Here is a 23,008-nt window from a genome sequence, read left to right as displayed (position 1 = left end):
AACTTTAAACCTAGAAACCCTGCTTTAGATAATGACACTCTTAATTTTAATACATTTTTTTTTTATGTTTAAACTTTATTACAAAACACTCTAGGGCACAAACAGAACGCGTTCGCGGGCCGCTTGTTGCCGACCGCTGATCTAAACGGTTTTCTTATATCCTAAGTAACTAGTATAACACAATAGAGTGATAATCTAGGGATGAAAACGACCCTTTTGGAACGCATACCTTTATGTTAATGTTAAGCTGTTGCGTATTTTATTGATTTATTACACTTACATTGTACAGTTAGACACATAAGTAGCTAAACAAATTCAAAGCTTCGAATCGCCTGTTTACTTTTGAGTTTCTACTAAGATTTGTTTATTACAATCAGAATAAAACAGGGATTTACTATTCTTCACATAAAGGAAAAACAATGTTTGCAGTTGAATTTAACATGTACAGGTGATTTGAAGTTTTCAATTTGTTCAGTTCCTTTTTGTGGCTGACTGAACTTATATTAAAAATACTATGAGATGAGTACAACTAACTTTTATAGAAGTAAAACTAAGATTTTATAGCGGTTATTTATTATTATTTTCTCTCAGAGTTTCAGACTGCATCCTTCATGGTCACGGGGCGGACATAGTAGTGACAGCAGTAAATACGTGAGTGTTCAGTCCGTCAGTTTGGCAGTGTGCAGGTCACGGTGGGCCGGCTGTGGCAGCAGATGGTGTCGGTGCTGCCCACCGCCAGCCTCGAGGTGGCGCGCGCGCTCTGCGGCAAGTACACGTCGCCCGCCGCCCTCATGGAAGTAAATATCAACAATTACGTACTCAGATACAAAATAGCTGAACAAATTCAACATTTCAAACTGCTTTTTACATTGACGACTGAAAGTTTCTTTCTTTATCTAGAGTAAAGAGCAAACCATTTATAGTTTATTATAGGTAGAAAAGCACGTTTTGACCTAAAAGTTTAAAAGGTGATTTGAATGAAAACTAAAATTTAAGTAACTTCTCAAGATCAATTGATTGGTATACTTACTGTTAACGCATAACATAATAAAAGTAGGGCTTGACAAAATTATTATATTCACGTTTCCTTAGGTTACAAATTACATGTCAATTCGGCAAATTTTGCGTGCACCAAGCCGCACGGTGTCCTCGTGCGGGCGTTCGTGGGCGAGTGGCGAGGCGGCGTGGCCGGGCGAGCGCTGTGCTGGAGCGCCCCCACCCCTCGCGGTGCGCTCTCTCCCGCTGCCGGGCCGCATCCCCGCGAGCCCCTTCGGCGGCGAGCCGCGGCGCTGGCGCGTCACGCGACATACTCCCGGCGCTGGAAACCTTAGCTCGTAAGGATTTCAGGTTTCGGAAGAGCTGCAATTCTGTTGAGTGCTCGTCGCACCACTCCTTTGGCAGTGGCAATGTCTGCGACGCGCACACCGTCAGGTCCTGGAAACAATGCAGACACACGGCCGAGACGCCAATACAATGGTGGGGCATGTTCTTCCTTCAAAAGGACTAAGTCGTCTTTCTGTAAGCCGCTCGAGCTTGTGCGCCACTTGGTTCTTGTCTGCAATTCTGCTATGTATTCACGGCTCCAGCGCTGCCAGAAGTGCTGTTTGAGCTGCTCAATCGCTTGAACCTGTCGAGGCGATTCTCGTTAATGTCTTGAAAATCCGGGGATGGAAGCGATGCAAGAGGTCTACCAATCAAAAAGTGGCCCGGGGTTAAAGGATAATAATCGGTTGGAGAGGAGCTCAATGGACAAAGGGTCGACTATTTAAAATGCTCTCTATTTGCGTGAAAAGGGAAGACAATTCCTCATACGTGAGGTGTGCAACACCTAACACTCTAGTAATGTGAAACTTAGCGGATTTCACACAAGCCTCCATTAAGCCGTTGAAGTGAGGCGTATGCAGGAGAGAAGCGAAATTCGATGCCTTCGCCAGCGGCAAAATCAATTACATTATTAGCATTACATTTAAAAATTCTCTAGTTCGCGTGAAGCAGCAACAAAATTGCTTCCATTATCGCAAAATATTTGCTTTGGCAGGCCTCTCCGAGAGATGAAGCGCTTCAAAGTTAAAATAAAGGCGTCCTTAGACAATTCGCTTACAGCTTCCAAGTGAATGCACTTATATCTAAAGCATATGAAAATGCATAAATAACATTTTCGTAATCTTACAGCCGCGCCCCTTGCGATCAGCAATCAGAAATGGTCCTGCAAAATCGGTGCCAACCGTAACAAAAGGAAAATCCGGCGTAAGTCTTTCGGCAGGGGATTTCCCATTATATTTTCATGGTTTTGCCTCTAGAACGACGGCAAACCATACAGTGGTTTACAACGCGCCGCGCCAAGTTTCTGCCACCGATGGGCCAAAAACGCGTCCTTAAGGAACATAATAAAGCTTGAGGACCTACATGCAAAAGTCGCTCATGTTCTTGTTGAAATAAAAGCTTGGTAAAATTGTGATTCGGGCTCAGCAAAATGGGATGTTTCATGTCAAAACTGTATTCTGATGCTTGGATTCTACCCCCTACTCTAATAATTTGATCGTGTAAAATGGGTCTAGCGCAGCAATGTTTGACTTAGGATTTAATGACTTGCCCTTTAAAAGAGTATCATATTCCTTGGTGAATGACTCTATCTGTGAAACATAAATTAATGAATAAAAGGCCTTATCTAATTCTGAAATAGTTAAAGAGTCTGTGGATTTGCAATTTGGTTTCTTGCAATTGTTAACAAATCTGTACATATAGGCTATAATGCGTTGTAATTTTCTTAACTTAGAATATTTATGAAAGTCAATAGTTGGCAAATCTGGATGAGAAATAGCTGCAGAATGAGACTTAACTTCTGGCAAGTCTTTCAATTCCATAGACTTCGGCTGACTGCAAGGCCAATGACACCTAGGCAATGATAAAAAATTGGGACCATGCCACCATAAATCGCAGACTGCAATCTGCTGAGGATGTACTCCACGAGAAAGAAGGTCAGCCGGATTGTGTTCAGTGGGAACATGATGCCATGAATCTGTGTCAGACAGTTCTCTTATAGCTGCGACTCGATTGGCAACAAAAGTTTTTAAATTGGAAGAGCCATTACGCAGCCAGCCAAGGACTACACTGGAATCCGTCCAAAAATGTCGCGATATGCCGATTCGCAAAGCTTGAGTTACCGCGCACGACATCTCAGCAGCGAGCAATGCTCCCGAAAGTTCGAGGCGGGGTATCGTGATAGGATTGGAGGCAGGAGCAACGCGAGATTTGGCACACAGAAGGTGGATGTGCGCCTTTCCTTCTGTGTCGGTTGATCGAAGGTACAAGCATGCACCGTATGCGCGTTGAGATGCGTCACAGAAACAATGCATTTCCACCGCAGTTGGATCTGCTATGGACGTCCATCTAGGTATGGACAGAGATGAAATTGACTTAAGACCATCAATAAATTGTTTCCATATTTCAACAACTTGGCTGGGTGCAGGATCATCCCAGTCAAGTTTTAATGACCATAAGGTCTGAATTAAAATTTTGGGGATTATAGTAGACAATGATAATAGACCTAAAGGATCAAAAATCTTGAATGTAGTGGATAAAATTGTTCTCTTTGTAATAATCTGAGAATCTACCATAGTAATAGGAAATTGAAGAGTGTCTGAAGGGGATTCCAATCCAGACCAAGCGTGTTTGTTGATTGACTTAAATTTAAGTTGCCACTTGATTGAATGCTGTTGGAAGAAAGGATGGATGGTGAATTAGAACGATATTTTCGCAGATTAAAACCAGCCTTGGCAAGGATCAAATGCGTTGATTCTTGTATCTTACACAATTGGTACTCATCGTCACTAGATGTCAGCAAATCGTCAACATAGAAATCTTTTTGGATAATAGTTTTAATTAAATCATTGTTGCATTCCTCACCTACTTGCCAGAGGCACCTAGTTGCAAGATAACTAGCGCTAGCAAACCCATACGTAACAGTGTTAAGTTTGAGCGTTTGTAATGGTTTGTCTTCGTCGTTCCGCCATAGAATCAGCTGCAGATTGCGGTCAGATTCGTCAACTAACACCTGCCTATACATTTTTCTATATCCGCTGACAATACATAGCGGCCTTGTCGGAACCGGATTAAGATATTGAACAGAGAGTCTTGAACCGTTGGCCCTACCATTTGTATGTCATTTACAGATGGCCCCCAGATGAGGTACGAGCTGAAGCGTCAAATACAACGCGAAGGCGTGTGGATTCACTATCCTCCCGAATGATTGGGTGATGTGGAACAAAATAGGCACACTCAGGTTGATCCTTTTCTGATGTGGACAAATGTCCTAGCTGAGAATATTCTTCCATAAACCTTACATATGATTCCTTTAGTTCGGGTTGTTTACGAAAGCGGCGTTCGAGATTTAGGAATCTCCGTTTGGCTATGAGGTAGGAATCACCTAAATGCTCTGGACTTTCTAACAGGGGCAGCTTGACACAGAAACGACCTTCTGGATTACGTTCCGTGTGCTGCAAGAAATGAGCCTCACAAACCCTTTCTTGGTCTGTGAGAAGTGGCCTTTGTGGCAAACTTTCAATTTTCAGAATTTCTGTAAATCATTGTGTAGCTCTACTAAACTATCGTTGTCTGCCATGCTACTAAAATTACATTTAGTGGAGGATTTGATATCAAGACAAGCATCCAATTTAACATTATATATTGGACCAGCGATGAGCCACCCTAGCTTGGACTCACGCAGGATAGGATTACCATTTCCTAAAGAACGCTGTTTGGTTCCTATAATTGTCCAAAACAAGTCGGCACCTATTAGCAATCCTATGTCAGAAGGTTTGTAAAAGTTGGGGTCTGCTAATTTAATGGACCGCAAATCAATGTGTGCTATATCTATCAGTGACCTAGGTAATTTTCCGGATATTTGGGGTATGACTAGACATGAAATCTTGGCACTGAAAGAACCTATCCTTGACCGGAGGCACACATCGCAACGCTTTGAATTGAGTTTGGCAACAGTGTTGCCTATACCAACAACATTTTGAATATTGGAATGTAAAAAAGTTAAATTTAGTTTCGCTGTAGAGCTGCAGTTATGAATGAAGACTGGCTACCACTATCTAATAGCGCCTTAGTAGTGACAAATTCACTCGTGGCCGGATTAATTATATCAACTAATGCAGTACATAGTAGTGTCTCGGAGGAAGAAACAGTTGATAATGTAATAGGCACAGAATTGTTATCATTTGTGTGGGATTCTGTTGGAATATGTAGGAGCGTGTTATGACGCCTTTTACATTTTTTACATGTGCCTGGCATCTTGCAGGCATTCTGATAATGACCCCTATGCAGACAATTGCGACATAATTTTAGGTCTGTGACTATGGTTAGTCTATCATCAATTGATTTTGATTGAAATTCTGAGCACTCATAATTCCTATGGTCTTTGTTGTTACAAAAGACACACTTAATAGACCTTGGTGAGGATGAGTCACCCCGCTCAGAGCTAACAAATGACCTTGGGTTTGAAACTAAATTATATTTGGTGCTCTGATTAGGATTGGTATGCAACTTGGAGGTTTTGTCATGCTTACTGCGATAGACAGACTCTAGAATATCAGCTCGACCCTTTATAAACGTCATAAAATTCTCTAAACTGGGTACTTCGAGTACGTTGACATTTGATTGTATATACTCCTCCCATTTAAAGCGCGTATTGGAGTCTAACTTCGATGAGACCATGTGTACGACTAAGGTATCCCAATGCTCAGTGGGTTGCTTTAATGTATTAAGAGCACGTAAATTCTTTGTGACATGATCTGCTAGGAATCTCAAGGATTTATCAGTCTCACGCAACGGCTCAATATTGAACAAGGACTTTAGGTGATTATTTATGAGTTGACGAGTATTGTTGTAACGTTTGCAAAGAAGATCCCAAGCTTCAGGATAATTAATTTCGGAAACTTCAAGATTACAAATTACCCTAGCTGCTTCGCCCTCTAAATAGGAATTTAAATAATGAAATTTATGAATATTATTTATTTTAGAATTATTGTGTATCAACGAACTAAAAGTGTCGCGAAATTCTAACCACTTATTAAATGTTCCGTCAAATTTACTTATTTTATGACTGGCAAACGGAATCCAATGACTTCTTGATCATCTTTGTCGATCAAAGTGACATTACCTTGTTCACTAGATGAAACATTTGTTGTACTACACTTCGAAATAATATTTTGGGCTTCAGCGATAGAATTGTAAAAGGACTGCTCGACATTTTCTCTATTGTCTAACTCTGCACTTAAACCTTTCTCGTCTAACGCCTCAATACTATCTTGCACACTGTCGAATTCAACGAATGGGGGGCCTCCTATTTTAGCTAACCTTTGCTTTAGCACGTTAATCTGAGTTTGATCTAACATTTGACCCTTTAAAACTTCTAATTGATTATTAAACTTAGTTACGCGGCCTTTAATAGACGCGCGTTTCAAATTGAGACGTTTGTAATTATTTTCCTCCATCGTAATAAGTAAACGTGCAAATTTAAAACAATAGATTAGTTAGAAAAATATATTGCATGCATACGCTTGCGTAGTGGACTACTACGCTCCTCACTTCACCGAGCGCGCCGCGTCGATCTGGATAAAACCGGTTCACGCCGCGCTGGCCGTAGGGTCACCGCGCCGCGCAGCGTTGCGCTGCGCCGACGCGACTTGGTTTTTGGGAAGAAGCTCTGTGCGAAGCCCTGCCGCGCACCGCAATAGCTGTAAGTCATGCAACGTAAGCACAAGAGCAGGAGTGGGATAGCAGATTTCGAAAATTAGGCGTGCTGGAATGCCCAACCTGGGAGTACAAATTTAGCAATAAATCACTTTAAATATGAGGCTTGCAAACACAAAAATAATGCGGCATAAAATAGTTGCATGGGAAATGACTCAATTTTATTTGAGACGATAAATTTGGTTACCTACGCACGTTAGGTACCGCACCCGTGTTACGGAATTGGCTTAAGCTTTGCTTTAATAAAATAACTGGGTTAGTATATATGCTTTAGCTTTCAAGCTGTAAATAGGCGCAACTGAATGCAAATGATAGGCAGCTTGTAAATGGCTTTGACTTAGCAACAACACACAATGGAACAGCCTTGGTATAATGAAAACGAATTTGGTTATAACCTTGCAACAACGAACACAAATAGTCGACAGGATTATAGGTAAAGTTGGAAATAAGAAAAGGAACGGGCTCACTTAGACCGGCAAACTGTTGTGATCCGCTGGATTTGGTTCTTCGTTTCAGGTCCACGTTGGCTGTAGCCGCCTCACACGGCCGAGACGACGCGACGCCAACGTGCCACGCCGATCCCGTTGAAACCAGTTTGCGTTGGATCCGAAGATTGCAGGTCCTGTCACGGTCGCCAATTTTATGTTAACGCATAACATAATAAAAGTAGGGCTTGACAAAATTATTATATTCACGTTTCCTTAGGTTACAAATTACATGTCAATTCGGCAAATTTTGCGTGCACCAAGCCGCACGGTGTCCTCGTGCGGGCGTTCGTGGGCGAGTGGCGAGGCGGCGTGGCCGGGCGAGCGCTGTAGCAGGCGCCCCCGCACCCCTCGCGGTGCGCTCTCTCCCCGCTGCCGGGCCGCATCCCCGCGAGCCCCTTCGGCGGCGAGCCGCGGCGCTGGCGCGTCACGCGACACTTACTACAAGCGAAAATTGTTTCTGTTAAGAATACTTTTTATTCAATTTACAAAAAGTTTAATTTTAATTACATTTTTGGACACTAGTAGGTTAATGAAATTACATTGTGGTCTGAGGCACTATAACTTAAGACATCTTGCGGCCCGAATAAAGACAAAGTTGAATACAACTGGTCTAGACCAATTAAAGCAGACGAGGTTTTGTTTCAGGGTATGGAGCGGCCCACCGGTGTTGGAGAGTTAGCGGATCTAGGTGTGGCCAGGACGGGCGTGCCTGACTCCAGGGCTCGGCGGCTCGGCCCGGAATTCGCACGGAAATTGCATTTATTGTATTCGTCTAGGAACGGGAGTATTGTCGTAGAATAAGGTTATGTCATGGACTGATATTTATGTAATTTAAGTTTAATAAATCGATGTAAAGAATTGTTTTTTTTTTCCTATAATAAAGCTTATTACGACCATTCTGGAGTTGCCAACTATAATAATTACGTGGGACTATATTTTAACTAATCATTTTAGAGTTTTGCTTTAGCAATAAATAGGATAACAAAACAGTTTAGATAATATGAATGAACACAGGTCCTTGTATTATTGTATTATATACATACATCTATTGTTATGGGTTTGTAAAAATCCGCCATGCATGATAAAATAATCCTAATATCGGCAGCAGAATAAAATGATTAAATTAATTTTGTCAGCAACACTGAAAATGCTGTCAAATGTCATAATAGTAAACTCCAGCATAACCTCAATTTTATGTAATAATTGGAGCCGGAACGCACATTCTATTACATTTTATATAAAAATATTTGTACTTCAAAATGAGTGTATATTTATCAAGACTTGTGTTACCTTCCTTGCGGGGTGCTGCTACGAAGTCTTTTCTGCACGGAGTAGCGCCTCCGAAAATCAAATTAAACTATTCAAATAGTAATATATTTCGCATTTTCCAGCATTTAGTAACAAGAAACTACTCTAGCGATTCGATACAACCAACAGTAGCGTTGGATAACGCCACAATACCGTTGAAAAGAAGATAGTTCATAAAAAAGCGGTAGCTGAGGACCTAAGTCAGAAAGAGGGTCATTATTTGACTCTAGCGTATTGCACCGCTGATTGCTACGATCTGAAGAGTTTGAAGGAGGCGTTGGTGCAGCAGAAACTGTACGAGCCTGGAACGTAAGGTTCATAATATTTTATTAATCATTAATTTCTTGTGTTCATTGCAATAATGTTTTGCAATAATAAATTGAAATTATTTTATTAATGGCAATATTACCGGTATTTATTAGTGTAATTTATAGGATATTTTAATGGCTTATGTAATTTTCAATATATTTTAAGTTTAGAGGGAATGATGCAACAATAACAATTAATTGCCAAATGTTATACATCTTCGCTTAGATAAAATGTGTAGCTGTGTAAACACATTTTATAAAAATGTTAAAGAACTTAAAGACATATTTAAAGTTTTCTTATGTTTACAAATGTGTGAATAAAACTATCTTTTATTTATCTATTTATTTTTAGGAAGATTCACAGATAAATAACATCAGTAGAGGTTAAACACAAAATATAGTCCTATGCTAATTACAAATCTTCACCATTAAAATTTTCAGATTTTTTATTATAATCAGTAAACAGATGTATTTAACATTTTACGAAGAAACATCCTTTTCCTTATGACAGCAAAATAGTAAAGAGTTGTATATGTACTGTTAAAAATAATGGTATATAACTCCTGTGCAATTTCAGGTTGAAAGCCCATGAAGTAGGTGATGTTTTGGTAGCAAATGCAGTGTACACAATTGGCTCTGAACCCAGGGAGATAATATTCTTCAGGGAAGGAGCTGTTGTGTTCTGGAACTGTACCGAGTTGGAAGCTAGCAATGTGTTGGCATTTCTGAAACCGTGAGTATTTTTAATACATTTAGCAGAGCCTTAATATGGCTAAGTAATTTTTTTTAACAGGATAGAATATATAGAAATAGTTTGGAGTATGGCCTGATTATAAGTTGTCACTATCTTATAAATGAATGTTACAGAGCTAGTTTGGAAATGGGGAACTGAAAAAGGATTTATAAGGCATTAAACCAGGGTATTGATAGCTGTTTTAAATATAAAACCAGAAATTATTTTGTGCATTTGTAATATTTTACATGTGGTTATCATAATAAAGATGAAATGTAAATAATTGTCTTAAGGCGATACCTCAAGGTCCATTTTCATACATTTTGTTTCGGCTTTAATCTGGGTAACTAAACAAGTATTGGCAAGTAAAGAATTTAAATTCACGTCTAGTTAGTGATTAGTTCTCGCAGTTGAAAGAAAAACGTAAAAATAATTAATAATCATGGATATTTCGGCCTTTAAATTTCGTCATATTAAATTTTAAAGGCCGAAATATCCATGATTTTTTGAATATTGACCTTGAGGTATCGCCTTAAGTTCTTTTGAGTTCTGAGTCCCCAATCTCAATTTAATTTAAATTAATGTTCAGTTCTTTTGAATATATGTAACAAAGAATAAACATTTTGTACATACATAGAAATCAGAAATAAAAATGAACTTGTAAGTAATATAGTTCTGTATATTTCCTTAAAGTAAATAAAATTAAATTCTATTGTGGGCCGCATATGATTAATCATTACAACAATAATTCAAACTGTTTTTTTTATAATTTTGGTTCTTATTATAGTGAATTAAGTTGTATATTTTTCATTTAGATATGAGATCGAAAGTTATCCAAGAGAAGTTGTAGAGAAGGAGAGAGAAGTGATGACATACTTCTATCAACCAAATGTGTAAGTACTTAGATAATTACATAACCAAAATGTAGAGGGGGACATCTTGAACCAGGCATGAGGAATGCCACAAAATGTCTATCTGGTAAATGGGCAATAAGGTAATTCACTATTTTTTTTAATACATTTATCAATAATGTACCTCATCCTAAATATAACGGAAAAAGAATTTTCAAAATCCATGCAGTGCTAAATAAGTTATAAAGCTTTGAATTTTGGTAGAAGGGGTAGCTTTCAAATAAGAGTAGTAGCAAACTGTGACCTCTTTGTGACACCGGCTGTAATGCAGCGTGCTTGAGAAAGAGAAAGCGCGATAAACCCAACGCGCTTCTGCTTTTTCAGAACAATATTTGAAATATATGAATAACTACAATCTATTTTGATGCTGATGTCACAAATGAATTTTTTACGTGTTATTTTCTCTTTCATTTTAAAATAATGTACAAAAAACCAACATAGGAAATTCACTCTGTTGTCAACATATGCCAAAATCAAGGATTGAGGCAGAGTATGGCTTGTCGTTACTTTTCAATATAAACTTAGCATTTTCTTTTTACAGATGTGCGAAGTACACTCTGTAAAATGATTGTTTGCTATTAAAAGTGAGCAATTTTTGTTTGTTTGCAGTAAGAAGTGTCATCTCCAAGAGTCATGTTTTGTGATGGTGCCCGAAAGGGATAACTCTTTGGAAAGATATACATTCAGGTAAAAAATTAAGTTAAATACCTACCTACCTATATTCTTTATTTCTCACCGAGTGGATACATCCAGGCGCGGATTCAATGTGAAACTTGTGGGGGGTCATAATTACCAGTATTTTTATTTATGTATATATTTTTTTACACTAATTGTTCATTACATTTCTGTAGATAAAACAAATATTTCTATATCTTTTTAGATTGTCCTGAATATTAATATACTTTTATTCATCATTACAAATATGAATAATATAGTCAATAAGAGGTTTCGACGACATGTACAGCTATATTAACTGTCGTCTTTAACTGCACTGTATCAAATAAATAAGCACACTTTAAACTATTTAATGTTTAGTCACGCGATGGTGCAGTCGGCGCGGCTGGGCGCGTGGGAGGCGCGGCTGGAGGCGCTGGCGTCCTCCGTGCGGTACCACACCGCCTCCATGGAGAAGGAGGGCGCCGCTCATGTCGATAAAAAGGAGGTAAGCTGTTTCTAAAATAACTTACCACCTGAATTTACTAGATTTCATCATTATAGGAGGTTTCAGATTTAAGGATTTTTGGGTAAGTAAATATATTCCAGTGATATTCTAATTCGATCAACTTTTATTAACATTAAGAAACTTAAGGATCTAAAGTTTAGATCATGTGACTTATTCGTAACCAAGTTTTTAGATACATCTTGCTTCCGGGTGCGAAGTAGTGTTTTTGTCAAAATATTTCTTATATTATGAACTCTAATCTTTCACAGGTAGTCCGCAAACTAGGCGAGTTGTTCTCTCTCCGACACAGATTGAACGTTGAATCGGACATGTTGGATACACCAGACTTCTACTGGGAGGAAGAGGAGCTCGAGAGGCTCTACTCTAACACCCTCGCATACTTCACCATATCTAGGAGGACCAGGGTATGTCACTTTAAAAGTATCGACAAAACATGGTTTTAGAAGTAAAGTTTTCAACAGTTTAAAAAGGCATTAAGGTGGTAGCTCAAGGTCCATTTTCATACATTTTGTTTCGGCTTTAATCTGGGTAACTAAACAAGTATTGGCAAGTAAAGAATTTAAATTCACGTCTAGTTAGTGATTAGTTCTCGCAGTTGGTAGAAAAATGTAAAAATAATTAATAATCATGGATATTTCTGCCTTTAAAATTTCGTGATATTAAATTTTAAAGGCCGAAATATCCATGATTATTAATTATTTTACTTTTCAACTGCGAGAACTAATCACTAACTAGACGTGAATTTAAATTTACTGCCAATACTGTTTAGTTCAGATTAAAGCCGAAACAAAATGTATGAAAATGGACCTTGAGCTACCACCTTAAGAGTTGAGGAAGAACATTGGCTTACAAAAACAAGATTTAAAGCGATTTTACATCTAGACTATGGGTTTAGTTAGAATTCTAAAGGGCTATAAAATTGTTAGTTATTTATTTTGACTTATATTTTTCTTCTTTTCTTTAACAATACTCTTTGAAATACGTTCGTATGTTAACTGTAGACACACACGCACTTGCGCAGATATCTGAGTAACACGTGCGTAGTTGTGCGGGAACGCGGTGTCACGCCATGTCTGTCATATAAAAGCGATGTGCGCCTTTGTTAATTCAGTTTGTCTACTAATTTGTTATTATTACAATCTAGGTATTACTCAACATTCCCAACCTCTACAGTAACTATTAATATTCTCTAATTTCCGTCGGGTATTAAAACGAACGAGTTAGGCCACTGCGTGGAGCTTTTAGAGTTACTATCATCATGGGCGCAAGACAGGCACCACATCCGCCTGGAATGGATGATCATAGCGCTGATCCTGGCTGAGGTATGCTTCGAGCTGCTTCACATCTTCGAGAGGTATGTCGATCGAGACACCGTGGTAGAACATTAGGCAATGGAAATGGGTAGTCAGACTCAAAAACAAATGCAAACATTCAAATCACCTATATTCGTATCCGTACCAAAATATTTCTTTACTGATTTCAATTAAATAAGTTTACTTTTAGATTATAGTTAAATATTTGAATTAAACTTTCGTATATAGGTGATTTGATATTATGAATTTGTTTAGTTATTTTTGACGAAATGAATGATTTCTGTGGTAACTGATTGGAGGTGTTGGTAATTAAGCATTAATAAGTAGATTTATTGTCGAAATAAATAATTCATATCCATGGCAGAAATGACATTATTGTTTGATGGTAACGCTCAAATCACTTTCAATCGAATTTCGATGGTGGTAGGATATATTTTATATCCGCCCGGATAGCGATCACCGGACAGAAGTTGTTAAAACCCGCCATAGTGGCTCACGTAAGTGTGTCGCATTCCGGGATCAGCCTGTGTATGTCCGGTTCCAACAGGCCGGCATAATTGTGTCGACTGTCAAGAGGTTATTATCTCTCGTCAGTCGACTTTCTATTGGACCCACTCTATTTACCATCAACTTCAGTGGGGTCACTACTGTGCCCCTATAAAAAAATATTGTTTTGATTGGTTTATTTTCAAAGTCGATCTGCACATATCGATCAATTATTAATTTTGCCCATTGATACCGAGTATCGATATACCATAATGTCATGTAGTATAAAAATAAATTAGACTTACATAATGTTTAGTCAGAGTTATTATATTGTAGTTGTGTACCGGGCAATGTCTGTTGGAAATTTACATATTTTATTACATATTGTATCTGTTGTTAATGTGGAAATGTTTGGATTGCGTTATATAATACATGTCATGTATATATAAGGATTATATGTATGTAATATATTTTAAATGAAACAGTAGACTGAATTAGTTTGGAAGTAGTGAGATATTCGAAGACACTGATTATTGTACAAGTCATTGTTACTTCGGCATTTCGTGCATTATTTTGTATTACAACTGGACTATTTTTGTAATCTTTTATTATTATTAATCCCTGGAGTAATACTTAAAAAATATACTCTATGAAAATGTATTGTAATCACTTGAGCTATTTTTAGTCATATAATAAATTAACAGACAATCCTTTTCGTTGCTCATACAATTTCAGTGTTTTCGAATTTCGTAATATCGATTATATTTTGTAGTTATTGTTATGTATATGTTATTGTGTACGAATTCTTTAGTGGTTAATGTTTATTATAGAATAAGGTGATTAAATGTTCTAAGAGATTGGGAACTATTTTCATAAAAAAAACATCTTATTTTTTGTTTAATACAATTATGTTTTGAGAGTACATAAAGTAAGTGTTAAAATATGGTAATAATTGCATTTTCGAAGCATTATTATTTCAAGTAAATATCTAAGTAAAATAATAAAATTTTAAACATATTTAAAAATGTCGAGTTAGGTTACTGTCGTCCCTCTGAAAACTTCATAATCTGTGATAAAATAGGTTGACCTATTTCTCTTAAATCAGAGTAGCTGTTATTTACAAATCCACTTTTATAATTTTGTCATACATGTGCAAAATTCATATAACACAGAAATATATTATATACAATAAAAAGTTTAAATCTATAATACATACGCTTTTCTTGCCAAAATTTATGATTAAATAATTAATATATAAGAAAAAATTCTTAGAGTAATGTTTATTGTTAAAAATTTTAATTCGTCAATAATTTTGAGGCGTGAGACAAAGATAGATTAAAAAATATTTTTGATCATAGTATGTAATGTTATTAAAAATTACATTAAACGTTTGTATTTATGTAATAAACTATTTGTGCTTGTGTATATTTGTTGTACTGTGTGGGGGGTCATTTGCCACAATGATCCCCCTCTAAATACCTATCTGTTTTCTGTAGAAGGTCAAGTATAATATCGTTCTTTTCCCCTGGCTTATCTACTTATTAAATAAACATGTTTGGATATATTTAGTAATAAGGATAAAAAGGCAAAACAATTATATCAACAAGGCGCTGTTAAAGTTTATATGTATGCTTGTTTTTTTAATACGATAGTGCCATGCTTTTTGACACACTTTCTATTTATGTGCTTTAATAATTTTAGTTTAGTTATATAGTTATTTTTGTAAGATTATATTATGTTTTAGAATAAATCTAATTATTTTTTATATAAATAAATATATCAGCAAAGTAATTTGTATGTAATTTATTTTAACCCAAGTCTTTGCTAACCAAGTAACCCAAAGCCTTCTATTGTAGTAGTTATATAAATAGTTTCTAACCTTTAAAACATATATAATAAAATACTGGTATGGGAGTAAGTAATTAAATTCTAAGAAATATGATGATATTTTTTATAAATTTTAGCATACATGTCAGTACTTAATGAGCATTTTACAGTTTTTTTTATTGAAACTAAAATTACAGACCAATTAATGGAACAGAGGAATCCACAAATACATATGAAAAAAGTCTCCAATAATTAAATGACTTTCAAATTTCAACTGTTTCATATGCACAGAGAAAAAAATGCATACAACAGCGATTTTCAAACATGAATTCTCAAAAAATCTTTTTCCAATAGGAACTTGTTACGTACCGATCACCGCCGTTACCCGAGCCACCAGCCGGCTTTCTTCAGCGACGTAGAAGAGAGCATACTCCAGGATCTATCCATTATCGACACTTAGCTCGTGAAGGACATACGAGGATGCGAAGTTAGATCCATTTAGTGGTTCGATGAATACTGTGGGGTTTGACCCACAAAACGCAGTACTAACGCCTGCTCTGGAGGAGTTTTATAAGATGATAATCTGTCCTTAACTACAGGGTTCAAAATTGCCTTCTATACTTTTATATAGGTCTATTAAATTTTTTTGGTTCATCTTAAGTTTGATTTCGTATATTATAATATTTGCATTACATTAAAATTATGGAATAGCAATCCTGTGAAAATATCGTCAAAATTGGAGTGAGACATATAATTATTGTTGAGAGTAATAATTAGACGCGTATTGGTTATATCTCTCTGTCTCTCTCCCACGTCCGCATTGTAATGTCGGTGACGTCATTGTGGTAATCGTGCATGCTATATCTCTTATTAGATACTTTCCTTTTCCACTAGAGTGAAAAACATATAACTTATTTTTAAAGTGGATTTTTATGATTATCATAATTATTGTCGTTAAGGCATCGGTGTTTAATTTAAATAAATTATTAATTCAGTTTTGTTTGTTTTATTTTTATTAAAATCTTGTAAAGCCATAGTGTTTGCATGCTTACCAGAAGGAATAGACAAGTCGAACACTAGGCTTTCATACGAGACACTAAAATTAATTATACAGGGATGTCCCAGAAAATAGTGTCAAGCGGAGGTCAGAGATAGAACATCCCTTGGGGTATCCGAATCACCCCACGTATGTTCCGCGATTTTTCATACTTTGAGTTATGAATATTTTTCTGAATTTTGAGAATTTTCGATTTGAACGATTAAATATTTTTTTATTAAAAAGTTGAAGACTTATTCGAGATTTTTTTATTGCAACTAAATTTTCATTAGTTATACTTTTTTGCTAAAAACAATCAGCTTCGTAACTTTAATGAAAATTATGAAAATGTTAGTGTAAAGTGAAAAACTTACGTTCTATGTATTATAACTTAAATTTTCTTCTTTAAATTAAAAAACTAAACGGGTGACTTCGTGGTTCTAATGTAGGTCAAAAACTTCTCCAGACTCTCAACTTACATATTCATTAAAAAACATAGTTCAACATGGGGGCAGTCTTCTTCTTGCAGTTATTTTCGGTTAGTTCAAAAACTAATTAACCTTAGGAGTGATGAGAAGTTAAAAAAAAAATTGTAATCTAATGGCAAATTTTAAGAATTTTCCACCTTGCTATCTTTTAAGGCTGAGTTTAGCCGAAATAGCCCCATGAAAGACTATGTTTTTTTATGAATATGTAAGTTAAGAGTCTGGAAAAGTTTGTGACCTACCTTAGAACCACGAAGTCACCTGTTTAGTTTTTTAATAATTTAAGTTATAATTCATAGAACGTAAGTTTTTCACTTTACACCAACATTTTCATAATTTTCATTAAAGTTACGATTGTTTTTAGCAAAAAAGCACAACTAATGAAACTTATGTTGCAATCAAAAAATCTCGAACAAGTCTTCTACTTTTTTAAAAAGAAAACATTTAATCGTTCAAATCGAAAAGTCTCAAAAATTTAGAAAAATATTCACATATCGAAAACTATGAAAAATCGCGGAACATACATGGGGGTGATTCGGATACCCCAAGGGGTGTTCTATCTCTGGACCTCCGCTTGACACTACTTTCTGGGACACCCTGTGTATTATTTTAAAAAAATCCTAGCAGATATTTTTGTACATTATAAAGCATTTCCATTGACATGAAAAAACGACGTAAATGCACAGTCGTAGGAAAATAAACGGAAAACCATTGTGGGGGAACAAAGGCCTTTGCGCAGCGCTGTGTCGCGAGCGGCCTGTCGTGTCGGATGTGTCGACCTCGATGCGGCTCCAGGGTAGAACTGGCTTTATATTTTGATGAAAGATATACAGTTTTTTTTATGGTATAGCATAGTGAGTAGCTTTGTGAAATGTCGTGATTTAAGATTGTTGTAAATATGCCGGCCCATGAAGTAAGATATGGAGAACAGGGTGTAAATATATTTTTTATAAGTTCATGTTGTTGCAGACGTGTGGGTTGAAGGAATTTTGGTATGGTTATGATTTTCACGGGAATATAAAAACTGTTAAAGGAAAATTGTTAGTTCAAGAATTGAGGGAAGTACTTAGTTAGTTCCAGAGATTTCTACATTGAAACAAATAAAATGAGCTTAATACAGATAATTACCATTAATTAAATATCCAATAATTACTAACCAGCATAGAGTACTTTCAAATATTTAGAAACTAACTAAACGGTGTCGGTCAGCTCAACCTTTATAAAAGACGTAAATGAAATTAATCACACCTATGGCGTTTTATTGTGTGCCCCATAAGACACTGCTCCGAGGTCCCGGGTTAGAATTCCTGGTCGGGCAAAGTTGTATTAGTTTTTGCCGCGCAGTAGCAGTCTGTGTGTGAGATATGGCGATGGGCTCGCCTCTATCATATCACAGGACGGAATACATCGCGAAGAATGAGAGCTTTTGGACTAAACGTGTGTGCATTTCATTTTATTTGGGATAACAAATAATTGTGTAATAAGACTGAATGAAAACAATAGAATACAAATATAATAATTACACAACACCGTTATCTACTGAGTACATTATACATTACAGTACATTTTATTTTGGTAAATAATGTTAGAGCATGCCTGCCTCGGTGGCGTAGTTGTATTGCACGTCCGGTACAATAGCGCTCTGAGGTCCTGGGTTCGAATCCGGGTCGGGCAAAGTGATATTTGGGTTTTCTGCTCAGTATCAGCCCGGAGTCTGGAATTTGTGCCCGATATGGCGATAGGCTCGCCCCCTATCACATCATGGGACGGAACATACTTGGCGAAAAGTGGGTGCCCTAGTTGCGCCTCTGCATACCCCTTCGGGGATAAAATGCGTGATGTTATGTTATGTATGTTAGAGCATAAACTTGTAAGTGTTTTATTTAATATAAATATATGTATATAAGCTTGGCAGTGTGGCTTTATTACACCTGATGTTAATCGAAGTGAAGACAATAGAAAGTGTTGTCCTATTTATCACGTACCGTTTTACTGTACCTGTTGGAACGTTTAATACGCGTCGTGAGCGTCGCGTGTCGTGTCGCACGCGTGTCGTGGCCGGATGTGTGCGACGTGCGCTGACCTCAATGTATACTACTATGTCCTTTGTACAAACAATGTAGGTTGCTTTTTGCGCGAAAAGCTTTGTTATAAAAGGGTAGAGGAATGGAGGTAGCCAGGGAAGAGGGGAGAAGAGCTGTGTCGCAGACCTTACGAAATAAAATTTGTTTGAATAACAATTGGTTGATTTTACAACTTTTAAGATGGACTAAATTTGTTGTTTAAATGAATATGAATGTTATTTAATGCACATTTTTGATGTTTCATTTTAGTAAATAGCGAGGACCTTAAATATTGCGTTTAATTTGACAGCATCTCAACTGATATCGCACTTTAGAACAAAATTGAGTTGCATCTATACGGCCCCAATACAGCGTAGCCAAGGACCCAGTAGTAAAAAATGCCTCATTGCAAACCAGTGCTAAAAGGACGTTGGTGATGGTGCGGAGGCCCCTGGTCTGGACTGTACCGCCTAGACATACGGAAACTACGCTCATGCGGAAGAGTTTTTCGTTTGGATGCCCTAATCTCTAGATTTACGCACTACCCCAATCAGCTAATTCTTTCTCATCTCTTAAGGGGCTACTGCCCGATTTTGCTCATTTGCCCCTGAGGCTGCAAATTGCAATTCTTAGCTAATACAAAACAAAGGTCCAATACCTAATTCCTCATACCACTTCAAAGCTTCATTTAACACCAGGTGCAGTCAGGCACCTTTGCTGAGCTCACGATAAAAAATCTACTTGTATTTAATATCACTAAACCAATTGGCTGTCTTCGAGTTACTTACTGAAGTTGTTTATTGAGTTGAACACGCGACCGTCTGGTTCATGCCCGCTGAAATCAGAGCCACGTGACTCATATCTGAATCACGTCGCGTGACGAGTCAGTTTTTAGTTTTCAGCTATGACTAACGTGTTTACGTGATTGAAAATTCTTAGATTAAGTTTGATAGACAAATGTTATCTTGAAGTCACTCATGGGCTGTCCAGAACCAAAAATACACTGTTATTTCTCCACCAAGATTTCAAATTTTCTCATGAATTTTCATGTAAGAATATAATTATCTTGAAATGCAAACTTCACGCTGTGTCCTAGGTATACCTATGGGTAAATAAGGATCTAAACGTGGATGAACTGGAATTCTAATGCATAATGAAATATTTACTAAGATACGTGCAAATAAAAGCATATTTCCCATGCAATAAAATCACAAATGCTCTTCGTTATACAACCCAATTCATAAACACCAACACAAGCCAATTTTCCCAATATACAAGCTCAAAAGTCACCCTCGCCACAACGGGCAGTATATTACAAATTTCACCGTCCAGTGAGGCGGACACGTCACCTGCATACAGCGACCTCAAATCTCTTGCACGCCACTTAATTCTGATATACACGGTCGTATTATGTGTAAGTGGCAATTCGCATAATTCGTCCCCTTGTAAGAGATTTGTCTGTTTACGAACGGTCAGATTATAAGCATTGTAGGTGTAACGCTGTTTGGTCAAGAGCCTAATCAACATGAGAGTGTTTAGACCTTTTGTACACAACACAGCCTTTGTAAGACTTCAAAATTCTTACGGAGACTTCTCAGTTATTAATCCTTATGATACTATTTTTCTTTAGCATAAAACTGCCTATTTTTCGTCTTTTTAAGCCTTTGTAAGTCCACTGCTGATTGTAGGCCGCCTTAAAGATTTCTAGGCTTGTTAGAAGCGGATTGCATCGATCACGTTCTTGCGTTTTACAAATAAAAGTGTAAGTTTTAATAGATGTTTTATAAAGGCATAGAGGTACATTAATGTACTTTTTTGATGGCGGAAAAACACTGTAGACATTTTCAATATCGTAAAAGACTTTAAGGCGGAGTCGCGATCATTAGCTAGTCAAAAATAATAGGTCGATTATGATACTTATTAGATTATACTGTATACAATGACTTTTGTTGGCAAAATAATGGTTTTCGCAAACAGAACTGATATGATTAAGAATCTTTAGAGTAGACAGCTGTAACAAATGGCTTGGTTTAGTGCCAGATAATGTTACTCCGAAAACTTTGATTTCGTTTTTGATAACAGACTCTTTAAATTACAATTTCTTTTTTATAGTTTGTTATTATTACATATTGTCAGGTTTGGTTTGATTTACTTATGAGTGATAAATTATATTTATTGTTTTAGGTTTTAAATCTTTCGATTTTTGAATAAGTAGTTAATAGATGTTACTAAGGAAAGTTATTAAGTATAGTTCGCATGGCTAAGAGAATTACATAAAATATCATTTACAATTGCGGACTACACAAAAACATGAATAATATTAACTATGCGAGCTAACCTAAACATAGTTTTCGTCAACCCGTGTCAAAATCAGAAAACAGTAACGAACATTTTGCTAAAGTTCTCGCTCGGATTGATAATATTAACTACTCCGAGGGTGGCAGTATCTTATCACTTTCAACCCAATTCCTCCCCAAGTTTGCGCGCGTCGTGACGTCACAAATCACCAATACGCATGCGTAAATTTCCCAACCACATTTTAGTACACGGATCTGTCAAACACGCAGGGTTAGCCCTGCCGTACACCAGTTATTTATATAGAAATATAAATCCAGACAGAAATATGTTAGTGTTAATATTTTGTATGAATTAAACTGTCGCATTGCGGATGTTTTGTTGCGTGTTTTATATAAATTGACTTGAAAGTGTGTGTTTATGGTTCGGCGTTCCTGTAATGGTAAGTAATTATTTTAATTATTGATATAAATATTAGCATATGCAAGATTTTATTGATAACGTAGTATTGTAATATTATACCACATTTCAGTAGGTATTATTACTCATTACTTCTATATATTTTAATATAATAAGCGGTTCTGTCTATTGTCTATATTTAATAGTAAATATATTATATATTTCTTCGTCTTTACTACACTTTCTACTGAATATAAAACGTCATGTAAAATCATATTTTATTAAAAAGTAGTAGTACCTCGGAACATTGGTTTTGGTAACGTGGCGAATATTGATGGTTATCCTGAAGGAAAAACGCATTTTGTCTACATAAATAGGGCTATATTTAGAAGTAATATAGGAGGTATTCCGTAATATCAATAACATATCTCGCAGATTAATTACCAAGTCAACCACGTAGGTAAGTACGCATATTTAATTATTACAATAATTATAATAAATATATACGTACTTCAACTAATTTACATTATGAAGTACGATTAAAGCAATCTAAAAAATATCAGCACACTTGAAAGTCTTTATGAAATGCGTAATTCCAGTTCGCCAACTCAAATTAAGCCAACGTGGATTAAAACCATAATTCTTATTAGAGGACGTGCGTCTACCAGATATAGTATAATAAAGTTTTGATATAAAGTAAAACCCTATTAACATCAAAATTGAATCTCAAAGATTCTACCCGTCAGGTTATATTAAGTTTGCTGAAGGAAATTTCCATTTTATCTCAAGGTCATACTGTAACCTTGTTGCTTTCGCTGTTAATTGACAAAGGGTACATCTCAAGGGTTGTCAAATTAGATTACTAGACGAAGACACGCTGTGATGTTCTTTTGTTTTTACGAGGTGTTTTGTGCAGTTATTGTTGATTGTCAACATAGGCCATGTGGCGAAAGGCGTGTAATGACACTTGTGTTTACATAGGTATAATTATCTATATTACTTTTGTTAATTTGGTCATTGAGGACGAAAAACGGAGCAATGTATAACTGACGAGGCACGTGTTATACTTATATCTCGTTGGTTATGAATTTGAAATTGCAAAACTTAACTGGTGTGGAAATCCGATAATTTTGTGACTTAAATAAAATAAAACTTAGGCATAAAGTGGACTTCTGCAACAGTTCGCCTGACCGCTGGCAGCTGACTATTCAATATTACGAGAAGGGGACTAAAGAATCTTATTAAGAACACTTTGCTATAATTTTTTGCCAGGAGCTATTTTTCTCGTGTTCATAATATTTTGTATTCATATTTTTCTATTTGTACAATGAATTTGAAATAATAATAATAACACCGTGAGTATTTATTGTATCAAGATCTAAACCCACGCATATATTTTTTATATGTAGCTAAT

The 23,008-nt window shown here is 36.5% G+C and overlaps 1 pseudogene; it reads left to right on the top strand.

Moving 5' to 3' along the window:
• The first annotated feature begins 8,402 nt into the window (after window positions 1–8,402).
• Window positions 8,403–16,312, top strand: LOC119192199 (annotated as a pseudogene).
• The last annotated feature ends 6,696 nt before the right edge of the window (window positions 16,313–23,008 follow it).

This window comes from Manduca sexta, unplaced genomic scaffold (genome assembly GCF_014839805.1).
Source record: "Manduca sexta isolate Smith_Timp_Sample1 unplaced genomic scaffold, JHU_Msex_v1.0 HiC_scaffold_2477, whole genome shotgun sequence".
NCBI classification, from domain to species: Eukaryota; Metazoa; Arthropoda; class Insecta; order Lepidoptera; family Sphingidae; genus Manduca; species Manduca sexta.
Note: the sequence above shows the minus strand (reverse complement) of the source record. Positions and strands in the feature narration are given on the sequence as shown.